Genomic DNA, 7,790 nt, shown 5'->3' on the forward strand with positions numbered 1-7,790 from the left:
TTGTATTTCTCTTTAAATACGCATCATTTCTCCTGCCATCTTTATAATTCCAAACTGTCAAAAAAATTTCTTCACTTTTACTTGCCCTCTTCTCCAAAAATCTAAATTCCTAAATTCTCTCAAGAAATCAACGATCATGACTAACCCACAAGACAATCTTGGAACTTCTCCACCACCATCTCCCTCAAATTCATCCAGACCTCCTCTACCCAGTACATCGCCAAAACCTAGATTGTGTAGGGTTAAAATGCTTGCTCGAAAGACTGTAGCTTCTGGGGCTCTAAGAAAGAAATTAAATGAAAAGTTGAAGGCAATCAAGGTCGAAAACTCAAGTTCCAGCTCTGATTCTAAATTATATCAATCCGCTACTGAGGGGGAAGGACATGGGTCTTCTAACTGTGAAAAGACTCAAGAATCTCCATCTAAGGTAATTTCTTCTGTGTCTGAGAATCTAGAATGTAGGTTTATTCTGGTTGGGTCTGTTAAGGATGTAGAAGTACCAGTGTCACAAAGGAGTGGAGGTAAAAATAATTCTAAAAAAACAAAAAGAGAGAGAGGGTGCATGTGGTGATGAGAGGGGAAATGGAAAGGAAGCAGTTCTTGCTATCTGTGGGGTTGCACAAGAAAGGGTAGAAGAGAGTGGCATGAAGTCAGGGGGAAGTGCTTCTGGGGAAGCGGTTGAGGGGTTGGTTCATCTGAGCACACAGAGGGATGAACCTATTTCATCTACTGAAGAGACCCTAGCAGACCTACTGAAAAAGGTTGGGGCAAGCTATGACCCAACGAAACGCAGAACTCCCACAACAAAAGACCCCAATAGTACTAAGCCTTCCAAGAAAATAAAGGCTTCATCCCCAACACCTACTGCCTCTTTACTGCCAAGGGGTAGAGCTACAAGAAGTAGGATGAAATAGAGTGAAGCTGATCTAGAAAGGGCTTTAAAAGAGAGTAAGAAAAAGAAAATGGATAAAGGAAAGGGAAAGATTGCAAAATCCTTAGAAGCTATTGAGGAAGAGGAGATGGAATTGGCTATCCTTAGAAAATGGATAATTTATTCATCATCATTTTTTCTTTTTTTATATATGGAAATCATACCACAAAAAATCCTAACAAGGAAAATATTTTGGATTTTGATATAATTTCATTTCTTAAGAAGAAAGAAAATATTTTTTTTTTGGGTTTTGATTTGCAATTTTTTTTTGTTTATTTTCTTTTAAAAAAAAATTCGATAGAAAAACTTCTAACAAATAAAGAAAATATTTTTGAATTTTTGGTTTTAATTTTTTTTTTTGAATATTTTGGAGAAAAACTTCAAAAGAAGGAAAACACATATTTTAGATTTTGATTTTATTTCATTTCGAATTACAGACTTTTAAAAAGAAAGAAAAAAATATTCTTTGGTGTTTAAATATTTTTTTTTGGGATATTCTAAATAAAAACTTCTAAAGAAGGAATTAAAGGAATTTTGTTTTTTGGATTTTTAAAAATTGGGGGCCGGAATTGATGATGTTTGTCTACGTACCTCACATCTAGTGAGAATCAAACCCGCGTAGTTTGGTCCGATACTCACGTCATATTACTTCATTTTTCTGTTTATTTTTTTGTAAAAATGGATTATTTGTATAAAACCGGGGAATGATTTTTTTTTTCAATTCCGCTCAACTAATTTTCTAAAGCCGGTCAACAATGTGAGAATCCCTTCCAAATGATGCCTCAAGTCGCATATTAGTGAACATATTGGTCTTAAAGAGGGTACATGTCTTATGTGGACCCGGCCCCTGCGCCAAGTCTCGCTAAGTCAAATGCACATGATGCAACAAAGAGATCCTACTATGGATAACCAGGCATGTGTGTGACGACCTGGACAGTTGTCTTATGAGTTACTGCTCTTTTTCCCCCATATCTGCTTCTTATTGCTTTGTCTATTGGTTCTATATGTGATCAGTTTGGTTGGCTCGGGTTCGGAAAGGATTTGGTAAGGTTTGAGACACTTAGTCTCTTTTGAGGAAGCTTAAGTTGGAAAAGTCAACCGAATGTTGACTTATATGTTATTGGGCTCGGATGTGAGTTCCGATGGTTTGGATAGCGTCGAGAGGTGATTTGGGACTTAGGAGCGTGATTGTAATGAATTTTGGAGGTTCGGAGTAGATTTAGGCTTGAATTGGCGAAATTGGATTTTTGGCATTTTTCAGTTGATATGTGAGATTTAGATATAGGGGTCAGAATGGAATTTCGAGAGTTGAAATAGTTTCGTTGTGTCATTTGGGAGGTGTGTGCAAAATTTCAGGTCATTCGAACGTGGTTTGGTTGGGTTTTTGATCAAAAGAGGAATTCAGAAGATTTTGGAAACTTAGGCTTGAATCTGATGTGTATTGGTTGATTCGATGTTGTTTGAGGTATTTTGAAGATTGGTATAAGTTTGAATAAAGTTTTGGGACATGTTTGTGATTTTGGTTGAGGTCCCGGGGTTCTCGGGGTTATTTCGGATGGTTGACGCAGAGTTTAGAATTTTTGGCGAACTGCAGATTTTCTGCTTCTGATGTTTCTATGCCTGCGGATTGGGGACTGAAGGTGCGTTGCCGCAGATGTGAGAAAGAAGGCCGCAGAAGCGGAAAGGGGCCTGGGAAGGCTTGAGCTGCAGCAGCGGTTGAGGAGCCGCACCTGTGATGGCGCAGGTGCGGGCAATACATCGCAGAAGCAGTTTTGGGTGACTTAAGTGAAATCGTAGAAGCAGTTCAAGACCACAAATGCGGTACCGCAGAAGCGGGAATTGGGCCGCAGGTGCGAAATCCCTAGGCCAGAATGTATAAATTGTTTCCTTCTCGGTTTTTGAGCTATTCCACCATTTCTACGTCGGCTTTGGAGCTTTTTGGACGATTTTGAAGAAGGGTTTCAAGGGAACTTCATTAAAGTAAGGATTTTGGACCTAAAACTCATTCCTATGGTATAATTTCATGGATTAGAGCTATAGTTAATTCAATATAAGGGTTAAAATTGGGGAAACTAGGGCTTGGTATTGGAGACCTAGACTTGAGGATTTGAGGCATCATTTGCGGTTGGATTTTGGTACTTTTGATATGTATGAACTCATGTGGAGATAAGGAACCTATTGATGTGAATTTTATCAAATTCCGAGGCATGGTCCCGGGGGTCGAGTTTTGGTAATTTCAGGATTTATACTATAAATTGATTATTTTCGCTTGGGCTTCGTTCCCTTAGCATATTTTGATGTCGCGATTCTGATTTTGGATAGATTTGACGCGAGTGGAGGCCGATTCGAGGGGCAAAGGCATCGCGGGCTAGAGATTTGACCGGATTGAGGTGAGTAATGACTATAAATGATGTTCTGAGGGTATGAAACCCCAAATTGCACATCGTTGTGCTATATTAATGTGACGCAAACGCTAGATGACGAGCGTGGGGTCGTGCACTGTTGGGGATTGTGACTTAGTCCATCCCGAGTGATTGTTTTACTGCGTATTTGACTGAAAACTATTTGCTATCATCATGTTTTGGGTTGAATGTCATATTTGGGTCTCGTGCTAACTATTTGAACCCTTAAGTGATTTTTTATTGATATCTCCTCACTGTTTGACTTTGTACTTGAACTTAGTCATGCTATATTCTACTATTTTCATGACTCGGCCATGTTGTGACATTCTGACTGAGTAAGGCCGAGAGCCTATGTTGTGATGAAACACTGATTATGATTATGTGACCGAGGGCCTCAGATTTGTACGCCACAAGGTGTCTTGTTGATATGAGGTCGAGGGCCTAGTGATGATGCCACGAGATGGCTTGATATTGCGTCTGGGCCGAAAAGGGCCCCTCCAGGAGTTTGCACACCCCCAGTGACCATAGGTACCCATTATGATGTGAGATATATCCAGAGGGGCTGGTATTGTTGACATTGTGCTCGAGGGGCAATCGTTTATGCGCTTATCTATCTTATTTGTCAGTCACTTACCTGCTTAATAGTTAAAAAAAGGCATTTCATGAAGTTTGAACTGAACTAAAATAACTTTACATATTATCACTGCTTCATTATTTTAACTGGCTTTTACTGCTTCCATATAGCCTATAATGTGCCTTGCATGATTTTTTGCTTTTAGTCTTTATTTATGATTATTACTCATTGAGTTGGAGTACTAACTTTATTCCTTGAACCCCGTATGAAGTTTCAGGCGTTGTTGATCCTTCTAGCAAGGGTTGAGAGCTCCCGACAAATTTCGGAGTTCATGAGGTAGCTGTTTGGCGTCCGCAGTACCGTGCTTCTCACCCTTTATCTCATTTGTTTCTCTTTCTTAGTTATTTTGTAATAGCTTGTTAGACATTTCAGACTTGTAGTGTATCGATAGATACTCATGACTAGTGACACCCCGGTATCGGGTTGTGTTGGGTTTTATTTCGCATCTATAATATTCACTGCTTACTTTGAGATTATTTATTACGTTTTAGACTTAAATACTTATTGTTTAACTACTTAAAGCTGAAATGGGAAACTGTCGGCTGACCTTGTCTTCACGAGAGGCGCCATCACGATCGGGTCCGAGTTTAGGGTCATGACAAGTTGGTATTAGAGCATAGGTTACATAGGTCTCATGAGTCATGAGCAGGTTTAGTAGAGTATCGCGGATCAGTACGGAGACATCTGTATTTATCCTCGAGACGCTATAGAAACTTTAGGAAAAATTCATATTTTGAAATTCTTGTCATGCAAATTTGTTGATCCGAGTACTAAACTTCTGTTATTCTATTCTCTCACAGATGGTGAGGACACGTGCTACCGGTCAGGATGGACGACCACCAATACCACCAGTTGTGGCCACTAGAGATCGAGGATTCGGTCGTAGTCACGGTAGGGGTAGAGGTGTGGCCCGCATAGCAGCTAGGGTAGCACCTACAAATCCACCAGCCGCCCTAGTTCAGGATCAGGTCCCAGTTGTGGATGCTCCAGTAGCACCAGCTCAGGCACTAGCTATGCCCATTGTGATTCCAGGTCTTTAGAAGGCCTTGGCTCAGATTCTATCAGTTTGCACTAGCCTAGGTCAGGTGGTTTCAATCACTACAGCCGCAGCTACTTCATAGGCCGGGGGAGATAATCAGACTCCTGCCGCTCGCACACCTGACCAGGTTGTGCAGGGACTTCAGACACCGGGGGAACCTCTAGCCTAGCCGGTTGCAGCTGCTCAAGACTATGTAGTTCCTGCCATGCGAAAGGACTAGCAGCATAGGTTGGAGAGGTTTGGTAGACTTTAGCCTCCGATCTTTAGTGGTACAGAGGGCAAGGATGCACAGGGTTTCTTGGATAAGTGTTAGAGGATGCTTCGTACAACGGGTATTCTGGAGACCAGTGTGGTCGCTTTCACTACTTATCAGTTTTCTAGAGTTGCCTTCCCTTGGTGGGAGAACTTTGAGAGGCGTAGGCCTATTGGTGCAACACCCCTTACCTGGTAGCAGTTCTCCGTTCCCTTTCTAGAGAAGTATGTGCCGCAGTCACGTACAGAGGAGATACGCAGGTAGTTTAAGTGGTTGCATCAGGGAGAGATGACTGTGATGCAGTATGAGATGAGGTTCTCTGAGTTAGCTCATCATGTGATTTGGTTGGTTTCGACATATAGAGAGAGGATTAGGAGGTTTGTTGATGCCCTCATTTATCAGCTTCACATTCTTATGACCAGGGAGAGGGTGATTGGTGCGACTTTTGAGGAGGTTGTGGACATTGCTCGCGAGATTGAGTTTGTTCGTCGTCAGGAGTGAGAGGAGAGGGAGTCCAAGAGGCCTCAAGGATCTTGTATTAATAGTGGTACTCCTTCGAGAGGTCATTTCCAGCACGGTATAGGTCGTCCATTCAGGCATGCTCAGCTAGCTCGCCCAGGTTATCGTGGTTCTTCATCGGGTCATGGTTCTCACAGTTCTCATTAGGGCCAGTCATCATTTAGTGCCCTTCCAGCTTATAGTTTGTCTCGTGCTCTATCGGTTCAGGGCTCTTCTATGCTAGGTGCATCTGCTAGTCATTCTGGTACGAGGGGCTCCCTTCAGTCCCCTTCTCCAGCACCTGGGAGTTGTTATGAGTTTTGAGAGATGGGTCACATGTGGAGGCAGTGTCCTTATCATCTTGCAGGTCCATCTCTGTAGAGTGGTCAGCCATTGGCTTTGGTGCCAGTTAATTTATCATCACCCACCCACCCAGCCAGGGGTGGAGGTTAGTCAGCTAGGGGTCGCCCCAGAGGGGGAGGTCGATCAGGTGGCGGTAAGGCCCGTTTGCTTCCGATGATATTATCACAGGTATTGTTTCAGTCTTCCACAGAGATGCCTCTGTATTATTTTATCCTGGTTCCACCTTTTCTTATGTGTCATCTTACTTTTCTCATTATTTGGGTATGCCCTATGAGTTTCTTGCTTCACCTGTTTGTGTATCTACCCTAGTAGGCGATACTGTTGTTGTAGACTGAGTGTACTGGTCGTTTATGGTGACTATTGGGGGTCTGGAGACCTAAGTGGATCTTTTATTATTATGTATGGCAGATTTCGATGTCATTTTAGGCATGGATTTGTTATCTCCATGTCGTGCTATTCTGGTTTGTCCATCTAAGATAGTCACATTAGTTATACCGGGTGTGCCACGAATTAAGTGGCGAGGTTTGAATGATTATGTTCCCAGTAGGGTAATCTCATTCTTGAAGGCCCAGCATATGGTTGGGAAGGGTTGTCTTTGGTATCTAGTCTTTGTGAGGGATGTTAGTGCAGAGACTCCCAATATTGATTATGCTCCAATTGTGAGGGATTTTCCCAATGTGTTTCCTACAGACCACCCGGGCATGCCACCATACAGGGATATTAAATTTGGTATTGACCTAGTGCCGGGCACTCAGCCCATTTCTATTCCGTCGGATCATATGGAACCAGTGGAGTTGAAGGAGTTAAAGGAGCAGCTTCAGGAACTCCTTAATAAGGGGTTCATTCGGCCTAGTGTGTCACCTTGGGGTGCGCCAGTTCTATTTATGAAGAAGAAGGATAGCACTATGATGATGTGCATTGACTATAGGCAATTCAACAAGGTGATAGTTAAGAATAATTATCCTTTTCCTCCCATTGATGATTTATTCGACCAGCTTCAGGGAACAAGAGTGTTCTTCAAGATTGATCTTCGTTCAGGTTATCACCAGTTCAAGATTAGGGACTCAGATATTCTTAAGGCAGATTTCAGGAACCGATATGGTCATTATGATTTCTTGGTGATATCTTTTGGGCTGACCAATGCTCCAGCAGCGTTCATGCATTTGATGAACAGTATGTTTCAACCTTATCTCGACTCGTTTGTCATAGTTTTCATTGGTGATATTCTGGTGTATTCGCATAGTCAGGAGGAGCACGCGGAGCATTTGAGAGTTGTGTTGTAGAGATTGAGGGAGGAGAAATTTTATGTGAAATTCTCCAAGTGTTAGTTTTCTCTCAGTTCAGTGGCTTTCTTGGGGCACGTAGTGTCTAGCAAGGGTATTTAGGTTTATTTGAAGAAGATAGAGGCGGTTCAGAGTTGGCCCAGACCGTCCTCAGCCATAGAGATTCGCAACTTTCTTGGTTTGGCAGGTTATTATTGCCGTTCAGGGATTTTCATCCATCGCATCGCCTTTGACCAAGTTGACTTAGAAAGGTGCTTCATTTGTATGGTTGATGAGTGTGAGGAGAGCTTTCACAAGCTCAAGACAGCTTTGACCACGACTCTAGTGTTAGTTTTGCCATCAGCTTCAGGTTCATATACCGTGTATTGTGATGCTTCGAGAGTTGGT

This window comes from Nicotiana sylvestris, chromosome 10 (genome assembly GCF_000393655.2).
Source record: "Nicotiana sylvestris chromosome 10, ASM39365v2, whole genome shotgun sequence".
NCBI classification, from domain to species: domain Eukaryota; kingdom Viridiplantae; phylum Streptophyta; class Magnoliopsida; order Solanales; family Solanaceae; genus Nicotiana; species Nicotiana sylvestris.